This window comes from Nicotiana attenuata, chromosome 11 (assembly GCF_001879085.1).
Source record: "Nicotiana attenuata strain UT chromosome 11, NIATTr2, whole genome shotgun sequence".
Taxonomy (NCBI): domain Eukaryota; kingdom Viridiplantae; phylum Streptophyta; class Magnoliopsida; order Solanales; family Solanaceae; genus Nicotiana; species Nicotiana attenuata.
This window is the reverse complement of record NC_031999.1, coordinates 17,984,672-17,999,982: the sequence shown is the minus strand read 5'-3', so window position 1 is coordinate 17,999,982 and position 15,311 is coordinate 17,984,672. Positions and strand designations below refer to the sequence as shown.

Sequence of the window (15,311 nt, the reverse complement as noted above, 5' to 3'; positions counted from 1 at the left end):
TTCTTTTCGACTGAATCAAATCAACTTCATCAATCCAGAGCAATTCCACGTGACATCCACGCCACAACTTTATCTTTCGCGATGAAGAAGAACATTTTTTTTAATATATTTCAATATAATTTCAACGTATTACACTATATTTTCATGTATTTCATTGTATTCATTGTCTTTTTTTTTCATTGTAATTCAATGTATCTCGCTGTATTCCATGTATTTTATTGTATTCTCTGTCTTTTTTTTCGTTGTATTTCAATGTATCCCGCTGTATTCTATGTATTTCATCATATTCACTGTCTCGCTATATGCCATGAATGTATTCATAAGTTTTTTTTAATTAATATAATTTATGTATTCAGATGTATTACATAATTTCCCTGAAGATTGCTATGTTTTTGGGATATTTTCTGGTTGAGAATCTTTTTTATAACTGAAAATACAAAATTTGTGTGTTATAATTGAGTTTGTTGAGTTATATTAGGAGTCTATTATGTTAATTGATTCACTTTCTGTTTTAAAAACAGTGTAATCCCCTATTTCACGCCGTGAATACAGTCGAATACAATAATCTCTCCAGCTGTAATCCCATGTTTCACTCCATGAATACTGTGGAATACACTCGAATACAACAACTGATTAGCTGGACTTCCCTGATTCACGCCTATTTTTACTACTGTATTCATGAATACAATAGCTTAAATACATCAAATACAACTTATAACCACATAAAAGGTATCTATAATTCGTAATATAGCAAATGGTATCTATAGATGGCTAATTAATACTAAAAGATAGTGCTTTATGAAAATTTCTCTAATAAATAAGGTATCAATCTTTGCTACAGGAGGTAAAATTTTCAGTTAAGCATGTGTTTGTCTGTTGCTATGGCCCAAATGAGAGAAAGATTAAACAACATATGGACTAGCACGTGGACAGCAATGGACACTATTTAAGTAGTAATTGTCATGTAATCCAAAGCCCAAATTCTGTAGGCCAGCCCATGGGACAAAGTGAAAAGTTGTATAGTCATTCTTGTTAAGCGAAATTTCTGGAAGCGCAGAGGAGATGGACTGGAGCTCAGAATATTATGCCTACCCAGCCCAAGATTGCACAAATTTCATGAGGTCCAAAATTAGCCCAATAAAATGAAGTGTCCTATTTAGGATGAAGAACGTCTATATTTATGTTGAACATCCACAATCAACAAAAATATAATGTCTAGCAAATGGACGGCGTAGAACTTGTCACATAAGATATTTTCCATGTACAAAGACTAGACAAGCAATCTCTTAATCATGATTTGACGATAACAGTCATGATCACGAAAATTTCTTCACATTTTTCATCCTCCATTTTAAGCAATAACTTTTTGTTTGAACCCAAAGTAGACTCTGTTGTCACTTAAGAGCCACAACATAATCATAGTAATAGGACCTGCTTAATTGGCCTTCCCTATATTCCTGTTAACTTCGTTTGAAAGATATGCTTTTTTCAGAAATGTGGATAGATAACTACTGGACTAATAATAGCTTTCACTAACCATTTGCTGGGCACAAAAAGGAAAGCTGACAGCCCATCTTTTCTTTGGCAGTAGAATCATATGGGCCCTTGTGATTCGTGGATAGTGGAGGGCTCTAATGCAAACATGGTTTTGTTCAGGATATATTTGCCCAACAAATAAATGCATAAATTTAATTTTTTACCTTATATACACAATGTTATTTTCTAGCGAAGGGTGAATCCTCATTCCACCCTCTAGCTCCACCACGACAGGGGGCGGATGCACATGGGTAGAAGCGGTGTAAACCGATATCGCTTAGCCGAAAAAAACATTAAATGGTTATACTAATATTATGCAAAAATAAAGCAATATATTGTAACGATACCGCTTTCTAGCGGAGAGTACTTTTTGGTCCACTAGTCAAACTCATATTTGGACTTGTAAAGATCGTAGGTTTGAATCAGGACCTAAACATTCTATTTTTCGAATATATTTGAGTGAGCATTTTCATTAAAAATTTGAGGCTAAGGAATTTTTTTACACAAACCTCCCATTGCAATACTATTCAACAAAATCATTGGGCCAAGGCTTTCACCTTGTGGAAAATGATATTAAATAATACTTTTTTTATTTTATTTATATAAATACGATACCGCTTACAACAAGTTCTACATATGCCCCTGCACCACGATAGTTTTATTAAGTGAATTTTGGCACTCTGCTTTATATTTTTGAGTTTTAAAGTGGTGTTGATTAGAATATGGTCTGGTCTTAGTTTCTGTTAGAAAACTAATTCAAAGTTGTAGTGGAAAATTAAATTAAGAATTTGATGTTTACAAGTTTATTTAACTCATGTCTAGTTAGGAATTAAAGTTTCAAGTTAAAATAGGTTGGTAATATTATAAATTTAGGCATTTGTAGCTTATTTTATGTATGTAAAGATTAGTGGAGACAAGCGTGAAAAAAATATAAAGAGCATTCAGAAAATTATACTATTTTTTTTATATTTGGTATTAGAGTTGGTTTTCGTGCCTGAAATATTCAAGCCTATAGCAATTCTGCATTGTGTGCCCTCTCTTGCTGGAGTGAGCGCATAAGTCCATCAGTGAGCTTGTTCTGGTGCAAACGTTTAAGATTATAGCAATTTTTCACTGTATACCTTCCCTTAAGCTAATATCTTCAACCACAAGCATGCCCTGAGTAATATCAATTATTGTAGGGATCAAATACCTGAGACTTTTCATTAATTTTCTGAAATATGTTACATCAACAAAATCACGAGTGCAACCCTTAGTCAATTCCATCTTCTCTTCAATACTAGATAGTTATGCCCGTGCAATGCACGGGCCCAACGTAATAAAGATATTTTGTAAAATTTGTTTTGCAAAAAGCCACCACAAAAATTAAAGAGAATCAACTTGCTCAAAATTATGAGTTTGTTTTCTATGTAAGGGATATATCCAGCCCAAAGCAACTTCCCAACCCAAATCAAAAGATACCAAATCTTAGCAAAAGCCAAACAAGGTCCCAAAAAATGAATAAAAAAGATGAAACTTTGTTCGAAGAAGCTGTTCAGTTCTACAAACTATCATTTCATCTCTTGAATCTCACTAACTCTTCTTGGTAAATTCAATAAACTAAGAGTTCCATGTTAGTCCTTGAGAGAAGGGCTTTGTATAAAAATAATAAAAGAAGGACACACTTGTTCAATAATCGAAGTAATCTAATCTTCACCTGCAGTAAAGTAGTAGCAAATTTAGAGGGAGGAAAGAGGAATCTTAAATAATGAGATAGCCTTCTAAAACATAGAGGAAAGAAAATGAATCCTAAGTGATCTTACAAAGGCACCCACCTTTCACATTATCCTTTCATAAGATGAATGAATTTTTACTATATATAAGTGAGAAGAACAGAACTACAAAAGCAGTACTATGTGCTACATGTGCAAAATGTAACTTAAGGCACAAACACGATAAACTACTTGAATATCAAAGAACATAAAGCGATAGGACTCCCATTTAAACATCTCTGGATTCTTTCATTCCGCAACGTGCGAGCAACAAAAGGTTTTTCAAATTCTATTCCAAATGCAAAATTACATGGTAGACAAAACTGTAAGACATCTGATGTATCGAATCACTTTAAGACATGAAATGGGGCTTCTACATCAATTTTCCTATCTTACAAAATAGGGTCAAACCTCTCTATAACAGGTTCGTTTGTTCAGATATTTTTTGGCTGCTATAGTGAAGTGTTGTTATAAAAATATATATTATAATAAAACATAAAAATCGATTCCAAGAAAAACTTGGATTTTATAGTGAATGGCTGTTATATAGAGATACTATAGAGGTTTGACTGTACTTCAAAAACAACCATTGGAAAAGAAGGGAGAAACTTGTATGGATTTTCATAGTTCTTAAAGAACTTTTGGCAGTAGAAGCTTTAAGCTTCATGTATATTTGTAGTGAAATTCAATTTAACTAAATAAATGGAAGTGCATTGAAGCTGAAAATGAACGTGGGTCACAGTTCATGGACATGGGTAGTTTCTAATTCATTCCTTTACTGGAAAACTGTTGCGTCAAATTAATAAAAGGGTGGTATTTTCTCAGCAATGCCCTTATAGCACTGAGTAGATTGCTGCGCAATACAATTACGAACTTGTAAAATGAATCTTTTTATCACAAAAAGATTCGCCATTCCTGACGTGCTTCACCCATCTTAGCTTGTTGCTTTTTGTTTCCACTATCAAAAATATAAGAATCTAGAAAAAATAACTTCTTTCTATTGTAATCAAATAAAAAAATGTCTAAATGAAATTAACTTCTACTTGAAATTGAAGCCATAAAAATAATGCATGTTCCTTCTAAACAATAAGCAGAATGAGAAAACCAAGTGCAAAAAGTAGAAGCCTAGAAAGAGAGTAGCACAAACTTACAAAAGAAATTTAAGAAGTCTTTATGAAGTAGTTCATATATTTATTGCTTGATGAAAATTCGAATTGCCTTTTCAATCCTTTAACCACACTGCAAAATCACCTCATATTAAAATAAAGCACAGGCATACAAGTATATGAATCTCTTGAAAATATTAGCAAATAGCATAAATATACAAAAGTTTGAACCCAGAAAACTTAAAACGGGGTTCTTAGCGAGCAACATACCTCCTACAATAGGTGTAACATTAAAGAGTGAGCTTGTAAATGTCTTTTGATCTTGCATCAACTTTTCCAGCTCTTGCTTCTGTTTTCTTAGGTCTTCGGATTATGTCCAACATTGTGAAATCTGAGTCAACTCACCGAAAGATATTGCTTCGAGTGAGGCATTCTAATATCAATATTTCTTACCAAGACACGAAATATGCAGATACACACATTATATATATTATAAAGTTATTTTCAGTTAAAGGAGAAATAAAGGTGAAGCTTAAAAGAAGTGAGAAAAGCTAAACCACGAAGGTAGTTCTTTTATGTAATTGTAGGCATCATAATTGGGCAATGACATAGTATTAGACCACATTTGATCTCATATAGTTTGAAGGATCTGGAAGCCTAACATTTAGTTCCATGGAAAAGTAGAACTCAAGGGATAAAACTACAGAGCATTCAGCAAAAAAAATTATTATCAAATTCTTGAAATTAAAAAAAAAAATTATCAGAGTGTACTCAAATGACAGTAAATAATACTGTAATACAACAACGTTCTGTTTGTACATTGATTATATCGGAGCATCCATACAGCTTTGACTGTTATGAGAAGCCCTTGTGGATTAGGATTAGTGCATGAGAAAAAAAAGAATATTATTTATACTGGAGGACCAAATGATATACTTATCAACGTTTGCTTGGTCCATTGAATAGATCTAGTATAGAATATAGTGGTATTGAACTTTCTGTGACATGTATTCATATGCTAAATTGTCATCCTAAAAATTCATTTATTCTTGTCAAAAAGCCATGGCGTTTCTTCCATTCTTATTTGCTTGTTCAGTTTATATTCTTGTCATATTAATACCTTTACCATTTAACCTCCAATTCTACCTTATTAAATTTGAGGCATCAAAGCACTATGGTATGCCAAAAAAAAAATATGCGGCTGTCGTTGACTGAAAAAAGAAAAGATTTTGCAGCTATATGACTTGCAGATGGCAGTAGAGTGAATTCTCAATGCTACTGGTGTAACTAAGGCTAACAAAAAATCTAAGAACTTATGTGGTATCTTAGTTTGCCAATATTCCTGTTACAAATACTTTTATAACTTCGTTAATTTAATATTTATAGTTTGGAGAATTTAGAGAAACTTTAAAGTTTTTTTTGGGAATGCAAAGTTCGACAAACAACAACAATTTTTTATTAGAGACAAACAGAGATAATATTCTAGAAGAAACATGCCCTATAAATATTATTTTATTACCAATACTATCCCATAGAAACAAAAAAATGTACCTCTTGAATTCATGAATGATAGAGAAGCATGTTGTAGAACATCTGTCAAAGAAAAAAGCAGTAAAACTTACTCTAGTCAGTTATTTCTGGCATATCATCGAACACTCAGGGTGCATCAAATTACTCAAACAATGAGATGAAAACAAGAGTGTAATTTATACTATTCTAGTTCATTATTTTATCATTTAAGTCATTTGTAGTCATCAATGTTGGTAAGTTATTCATCTTGCATCATATGCAGATATCACTTAATTGGCCCCTACCTATAATCTTAGAGCTTTCAATACTTCTGAACAATAGAAAATACCATAATTACTACAAAAACCTGAAATAAAAGAGAAAAAAGGAGCCTAGCTACACCCAATTTTAACTCAATATCCTGTACTAATCATTTTATATTAAGTTGCGTGAATGATAGAACTATTAGTAGTTGTAGCTACCGTAATGTTCATATGTCAATCAGAATTTAGGGAAAATAGAAAAAACTAAAAGGAAATATATTGAGTACAAATTTGAAAAATTAACTAAATAAAGAAGTAGAGGCCCCAAAACTGAAGAGGGAAAAAGAAAATTAAGTTTGAATGTCCAAAAATAAGATTCATGATGCTGAAAATAGCAAGGAAAACCATATCAAAGCAACAAGTGGTTTTTCAGCCTAAACTAAAATTTTAATGTTTCCTTCCCTCTAGAGACAGAATAATGTCACCATAGTAGAACAACAACCAAGGAAATATTACACAAAAGTAATAGCATGCAATTCAGAATTTGAGAGGAGAAAAATTTAAGATGAAATTGAGCAAACACTATACAAACAAATATGGCATTCGGAAATCCAAAAAATTCAAAATGCAGACAATACTCAGAAAAATGATAGAATCAGCGGGAATCCAAAATATTCAATGCCTCAGTATATATATTGTCTTCATAGCTCAAAATAATAAAGAATATCGATAGATTAGTTAAAAGGTTACCTAAAATCAAACAAAAAATGGAGTGGATTCCAGGAAGGGTACATTGGCACTGTTACGGATTTTTTTTTGGAAGAACCTGACGTCTCGAATTAGAAACTTTTCAGAGATCTATAAAAATTAAAGAATGAAAAGAAGACAGAGAGAAAATCGGGAGAAATCATACCTGAAATTGTAGGAGATGGATAAGAAGATGAAGAGAGCCAAGAATTCTTGAAAGAACTGAACCACTGTGAATTCGTGTCTGGGGAATGGAGCGATTTACATTTTTTTGTGATAGAATGAAATGTCAGTTTTACCCCTGGTCGACCATCTTGGCTCTACTATATAAAAAAAAATTATAATTTAATTTAATTTAAAGTGGTGTTGATTAGAATATGGTCTGGTCTTAGTTTCTGTTAGAAAACTAATTCAAAGTTGTAGTAGAAAATTAAATTAAGAATTTGGTATTTACAAGTTTATTTAACTCATGTCTAGTTAGGAATTAAAGTTTCAAGTTAAAATAGGTTGGTAATATTATAAATTTAGGTATTTGTAGCTTATTTTATGTATGTAAAGATTAGTGGAGACAAGTGTGAAAAAAATATAAAGAGCATTCAGAAAATTATACTAAAATATTTTTTTTCATATTTGGTATTAGAGTTGGTTTTCGTGCCTGAATATTCAAGCCTATAGCAATTCTGCATTGTGTGCCCTCTCTTGCTGGAGTGAGCGCATATGTCTATCAGTGAGCTTGTTCTGGTGCAAACGTTTAAGATTATAGCAATTCTGCACTGTATACCTTCCCTTAAGCTAATATCTTCAAACACAAGCATGCCCTGAGTAATATCAATTATTGTAGGGATCAAATACCTGAGACTTTTCATTAATTTTCTGAAATATGTTACATCAACAAAATCACGAGCGCAACCCTTGGTCAATTCCATCTTCTCTTCAATATTGAACATAATTGACTTGGCTTTACCTAAGATAAGTTCATTCATATTATCATCAACACACACACACACACACATATATATATGTATTACCTTGAAGCTATCTACTTTTGTAGTTATTTTGTGGTTGGTCGTGTACACCCTTTCAACTTCAATTGGACCCATTCTGTATTTTGTAGAATAATGCCATTAAAATATTCAATCTCGAACAATACCATAATATAAATTGCATATTTGATATATATAGTCATGTGTTATAGTGGTTTTATAAAAATAGCTAATAAATGATTAAAAATGTTGTTGGTGCATAAAAATAATTTTAAATAATTACTCAATATTATAAAAATATAAAAAGCTATTTTCTCGTGAAATAAGGTAATTATGCACACATGTGCTATTATTGCGAAGTTATTACAATTATAACCCTAACATGTACGTATGGCTATTCATGAAATAATTAAAGCCCAGTATAAATATAAATGATAAAATTAGGCAATAAAATTATCATAAAATCGTTTGTAATGCGATTAGTATTTACTTATATACTAAAATGCTAGAATAAATTAATTAAAATCCCTTTAAAAATTACAGGATAATTATGGAAAAATAATGGCTGATACTCTTGCACTATTTTGAAAGTATATATGTATTTTAAAATATATGGGGGGGAAATTGGGTATCAAGAATGGGAAGGGAAGCATGCGGGGAATGTCAAATACTTAACAGAAATTCAGTAGAGAAGCATAAAGAACACCATAATGATATCAACAAGAATAAGGAAAACAATAACACGTGCACGACATCACTTTTCGTGCTTTTACTCTCGTCCTCACCATAAGAATCAACAGAATCGGCACGGCATCACCCTTCGTGCATTAACTCTCATAATCATGACACGGTATCACCCTTCGTGCATTTACTCTCACAATATTGGCACGGCATCACCCTTCGTGCTTTTACTCTCATAATCATGGCAGGGCATCACCCTTCGTGCATTAACAGTCGCAATATCGGCACGACATCACCCTTCGTGCTTTAACACTCACTCACAATATCATGCACGACATCACCCTTCGTGCTTTACACTCTTCCTCACTTACATAGAAACAATAAATCCCGGCAAAGAGAATCAACAATATAAATAATAACATCCCGGCAAGGGAATCAACAATATGAACAATAACATCCCGGCAAGGGAATTAGCTATAACCAATTTCGTTCCAACAATTACTTCACAAAAACAAATCCCAACTTGAGCCAATACTCAACAATGGTCAATTACCAAGGAATTATCATGAATCATGTTCAACATTTGTAATCATCAACCTAAGCATGGACACTACACACTAGAGTCACAACAATCATGGTATAAGACTCACGGGCATGCTTGACACCAACGTATAGATACTCGTCACCATGCCTATACGTCGTACTCAACAGTAACACGCAACAATTAAGATCATGGCTCCTATTCTCTCAAGCTAAGGTTAGACCAAACACTTACCTCAATTTCACGGACAAAAATCAAGACTCGATTACCGCTTTACCTCTCGGTTCCACTTCCAATCCGCTTGTATCTAGTCATAATTTACTTAATAACATCAATAAATGCTAAATAAACCAATTCTAATGCATGAAAATAGGTTTCCCAATATTTTCCCCAAAAAGTCAAAATCGACCCCGGGCCTGCTTGGTCAAAACCCGAAGTTCGAACCAAAACCCGATCACCCATTCACCCACGAACTCAAATATGCAATTAGTTTTGAAATCGGACCTCAATTTGAGGTCCAAATCCCCAAAATTCAAAAATCCTAACTTCTACCCAAAAACATCCAATTTCCCATGAAAAACCCTAGATTTTGAAGTGAAATTATGTAAAAAGATGAATTAGATTGAAGAAGATGAGTTAGAAATCACTTACTTATGATTTGGAGAAGTTTGAGCCTTTGAAAAATTGCCTAGGGATGCTTAGGGTTCGAAATTTTGAAGAATGAAGTTGAAATCCCGACCAAATGATATTTTGTTCAGGTGTCGCAATTACGACAGGAGCTTCACAATTAGACAGGCTTCGCAATTGCAAACCTGCTGCATGTCTGCTCCTTTCGCAATTGCGAGCATTTGGTCGCAATTGCGATGACTGGCCCTCCCTGATGTCTTCATAATTGCGAAAGACGGGGGGGGGGGGGTTCGCAAATGCGAACAAGGCAGGCCTGGGCTTTATTCGCAAATGCGATCAAACCCTCGCAATTGCCAAGCCTGTTGGGCTCGCAATTGCCAAGCCTGACCTCACATTTGCAAGATCAGAGCCTGCAACACAACTGAACCTGCAACAGCTATTTCTCCAAGTCCAAATTCTCTCTGTGGCCTATCCAAAACTCACCCGAGCCTCGGGGCTCTAAACCAAGCATGCACACAAGTCTAAAAATATCATATGGACTTGCTTGTGCAATCAAATCATCAAAATAACATCAACAACTATGAATTTAGCACCAAAATTTATAAAATTCTCAAGAACATTGAAAGTTCCATTTTCTCAACTATGGGTCCGATTTATACAAAATCAACTCCGATTCTTACCAAATTTCACAGGTTCGACTTAAATATTATTTTAAACCTGTACCGGGCTCCGAAGCCAAAATACGGGCCCGATACCATCAGGATTACACACAATTTCATTTCTACAAATGCTTATATTTTCCAGCCAATAATTTTCTTTAAAAATTCTTTTCTCGGGCTAGGGACATCGGAATTCGATTCCGGGCATACGCCCAAGTCCCATATTTTACTACAGACCCTACGGGACAGTCGGAACATGGGTCCGGGTCCGTTTACCCAAAATGTTGACCGAAGTCAACGTAATTGCATTTTAAAGGCAAAACTTAGCATTTTTCTCAAATTTTCACATAAGGGCTTTCCGGATATACGCCCGGACTGCGCACACAAATAGAAGTGAAATAAAAAGAGGATTTTAAGGCCTCGGAACACAGATTTAACTTCTAAAACACGAGATGACCTTTTGGGTCATCACAAAAACCTATTCCAATATGATTTTGAAAAATAAAACTTGACTAGACATGAATTAAATAAACTAGTAAATATAAAATCATAAACAAATTAGAATTTCTACTCTTTGTTTAATTCCTAAAAAGCCTATTACTCATGGCATGATCATATTTGAAAATCTTGGTTAGTAGGGCATTTGGTGTAGAATTGATATAAGCTTGAATGTTCAAACAACAGAACCAGCTAATTGACTAATTTTGCGCTTACTGCAAAAAACTAGGCCACAATGTGCAATCTTGCTATAGGATTCAACGTGGAGGCAGTAACAACATTGAGCCTGAAAGCAAAGTGTCACGACCCTAAACTCGGACTCGATCGTGATGGCGTCTCTCGTGAAGGCAAGGCCAGCCAACTATTCCCAATTCGAAGTTAAATAGTTAAACAGCAAGAAAACAATCTCAAACATGATTTAATAATACTAAGTAGCAGATAATATCATAACAATGCGGAAGTACAACCCAAACACAGCCCTAACCGGGGTGTCACTAGTCATGAGCATCTATAAGTCATAATACAAGTCTGCTAAGTCTGTAAACTAGTACAACTGTCTGAAACAAGATAGAAATGATAAAGGAGGAGAAACACAGAAACTGCGGACGCCAGGCAGCTACCTCGTGTACTCCAAATGTCCGACTGAAGCTGGAAAGATCATCACTCGGGAGCGGAACCAGCTACGCCTGAATCTGCACACAGGGTGCAGGGAGTAAAGTGAGTACTCCAACTCAGTGAGTAACAAATGTAAATAACGACTGAAAGCATGAAAACACGTAAGGCACAAGGCATTCTATAATGAAGCAGTAAAACCATTCTTAAACAGTAAACCAGTTAAAAGATAAGTAGAAATCCTTTTTCATCAAGTACGCATATAATTGACAGGCAAATACGGAAAATAAACACGAAAAGGTTCGCCCCTCGAGAACTGTATCAATAAAACCGCCCCTCGGGCAAAATCTCAGAACAATACCAGCCCCTCGGGCAACATCTCAGAACAATACCAGCCCCTCGGGCTCAATCTCATATCACAATGGGTACCTGCGCTCACTGGGGGTGTCCAGACTCCTGGAGGGACCCCTTACGGCCCAAGCGCAATATCAAGCCATCTCCTGGCATCATAAACAGGCTCTCGGCCTCATATCAATATCAAGCCACCTCGTGGCACACAATCTCAGGCCCTCGGCCTCAAATCAATATCAGTGTTTCCTCATAACATAGGCCCTCGGCCTTACTCAGTCAAAAATCCTCACAAGTCACTCGGGAAATAGTAAAACAATGCTTCTCAGCCTAAACATTATTTAAATTATCATTTAAATATTAAAACTGAGTAAACATGGCTGAGTATGAAAAACAGTAAAAATAACATGACTGAGTTCAAGTATAAAGTCAAACAGTGAGGAAATATCAATAAAAATCCCCGAAGGGTTCAAATAGCTGGCACGAAGCCCAAATATGGCATTCAGCCCAAATAATGATGATAGCAAATAGATTTCAATCAAATACGCAGTAAAATCATCAATTGGGACGGACCAAGTCACAATCCCCAATAGTGCACGACCCCACGCTCGTCATCAAGTGTGTGCCTCACCTCAATATAGCACTACGATGTGCAAATCCGGGGTTTCAAACCCTCCGAACATCATTTACAATCATTACTCACCTCGAACCGGTCAAATCTCTAGCTTGCGATGCCTTTGCCCCTCTAATTGGCCTCAATGCGCGTCAAATCTATCCAAAATAAGAACGAGGACGTCAAAATATGCTAAGGGAACGAAGCCAAGCGAAAACAATCAATAATTAACACAAATCCCGAAATTACCAAAACCTGACCCCCGGGCCCACGTCTCGTAATTCAATACTTTTTACACCAATAGATTCCTTATCTCCCCACGAGTTCATACATATCAAAAGTTCAGAAATCCGACCTCAAATGGTCCATCAAATCCTCAATCAAAGGTCTAAATTTCCAAGCCCTAGTTCTTCAATTTTTGGCTTAATTTCCGTAATTTATTAGGTGGAATTCACATAATAATCGAGTTTTAAGACCAATAATCTTACCTCCAGGTGATTCCCCTTGAATCTCTCTTCAATCTCCTTTAAAAAGCTCCAAAAACGACCTACTATGGAGGAAATAAACCCCACATTCGCGGACAAGACGACCTTTTAAACTTTCTGCCCAGGCCTAAAAATCCTTCTTCGCAAACGCGGTTAAAGCCTCGCGTTCGCGAAGCACAACTCAACTTTGACCAAATTTCCTCTTACGCGATCGCGACCTAACCCTCGCGAACGCCATGCTTAGCCCAGGTGAAACTTCGCGAACGCGCTCCATCAATCGCGAACGCGATGAGTTAATTCCACTGAAGCTCAGCACTCTCAATTCCTTCTATGCGAACGCGACACCTATCCTGCAAACGCGATGCATCAATCCTTAGCCCTTCGCGAACGCGAAGGCTAAATCTTTGCCTTCCTCAACTGACTCTTCGCGAACGCGAAGAGAAAAATACCCGCAACTGCTGAAGGCCAAAATCTGCAACTTTCTTCAACTTCAAATGATCCGTTCAACCCTCCGAAACTCACCCGAGGCCCCCGGGACCTCAACCAAAGGCACCAACATACCCCAAAACCTCATTCAAACTTGTTCCAATCTTCAAAACACCTCAAACAACATCAAATCAACTAAAACACATCGGATTCAAGCCTAAGTTTCTAAAAATCTTCCGAATTCCGCTTTTGACCAAAAACCCAACCAAACCAAGTTCGAATGACCTGAAATTTTGCACACGCATCCCAAATGACATAATGAAGCTACTGCAACTCTCGAAATTCCATTCCGATCCCTATTTTAAAATCTCGCCTACTAACTGGAAATCTCCAAAATATCAACTTCGCCAATTCAAGCCTAAATCTACTCCAAACCTCCAAACCCATTCCGATCACACTCCTAAGTCTCAAATCACCTCCCGAAGCTAACCGAACCATCGAAACTCACATCCGAGCCCTATAACACATAAGTCAACATCTGGTTGACTTTTCCAACTTAAGCTTCCTCAAAAGAGACTAAGTGTGTCAATCCTTACCAAAATCATTCCGGATTCGATCCGACTAACCCGATACCACAAAACACGGATAAACAAAGCATAAAAAGCAAAAATGGGGGAAACAGAGCGGTAACTCATAAGACGACTGGCCGGGTCGTCACATCCTCCCCAACTTAAACAAACGTTCGTCCTCGAACGAGTCAAGAAACATACCTAAAGCCTCAAACAAGTGAGGATATCGGGTCCGCATCTCCCGCTCGGTCTCCCAGGTAGCCTCCTCCACGGGCCGACCTCTCCACTGCACCTTCACTAAAGCTATATCCTTTGACCTCAACTTCCGAACCTGACGACCCAAAATAGCTACTGGCTCAACATTATAGGTCAAATCATCATCCAACTGAACCGTGCTGAAATCCAGAACATGTGACAGATCCCCAATATACTTACGGAGCATAGAAACATGGAATACCGGATGCACACTCGACAAGTTGGGTAGCAAGGCAAGCTCATAAGCCACCCCCAATCCTCCGAAGTACCTCAAAAGGCCCAATGAACCGCGGACTCAACTTTCCTTTCTTCCCAAATCTCATAACACCCTTCATGGGTGAAAACTTCAACAAAACCTTCTCACCAACCATGTAGGACACATCTCGCACCTTCTTGTCAGCATAACTCTTCTGCCTCGACTGCGCTGTACGGAGCCTCTCCTGAATCACCTTCACCTTCTCCAAAGCATCCTGCACCAAATCTGTCCCCAATAGCCTAGCCTCACCGGGCTCGAACCAACCAACTGGAGATCTACACCGCCTCCCATACAACTCATATGGAGCCATCTGAATACTCGACTGGTAGCTGTTGTTATAAGCAAACTCTGCAAGCGGTAGATACTGATCCCATGACCCTCCGAAATCAATAACACAAGCACGCAACATGTCCTCCAATATCTAAATAGTACGCTCGGATTGCCCGTCCGTCTGAGGATGAAAAGCTGTGCTCAACTTAACCTGAGTACCCAACTCTCGCTGCACAGACCTCCAAAACTGCGAGGTAAACCGAGTGCCCCTATCTGAAATGATGGAAACTAGGACACCATGCAAACGAACAATCTCCCAGATATAGATCTCTGCCAACAGCTCTGAAGAATAGGTATTACACACAGGAATGAAGTGCACGGACTTGGTCAGCCGATCCACAATCACCCAAATAACATCGAACTTTATCAAAGTCCGTGGAAGTCCAACAACAAAATCCATAGTGATCCTCTCCCACTTCCACTCTGGAATATCCATCTGCTGGAGCAAGCCACCGGTCTCTGATGCTCATATTTCACCTGCTGACAATTGAGACACCGAGCTACAAATCCCACAAT

At 36.6% G+C, this 15,311-nt stretch overlaps 1 long non-coding RNA gene across 4 annotated transcripts; it reads right to left on the bottom strand.

The window, feature by feature from the left end:
- Positions 2,899 to 7,203, bottom strand: LOC109234199. Of its 4 annotated transcripts, none has more exons than XR_002069159.1 (5): positions 7,079 to 7,203; positions 6,916 to 6,991; positions 5,945 to 5,986; positions 4,439 to 4,784; positions 2,899 to 3,232 (listed from the first exon to the last, which is right to left on the bottom strand). It is a non-coding gene; the product is annotated as an uncharacterized LOC109234199 (long non-coding RNA). The 4 variants fall into 4 exon arrangements; XR_002069160.1 differs by having other exon boundaries at positions 2,899 to 4,526; positions 4,664 to 4,784; XR_002069161.1 differs by having other exon boundaries at positions 4,664 to 4,784.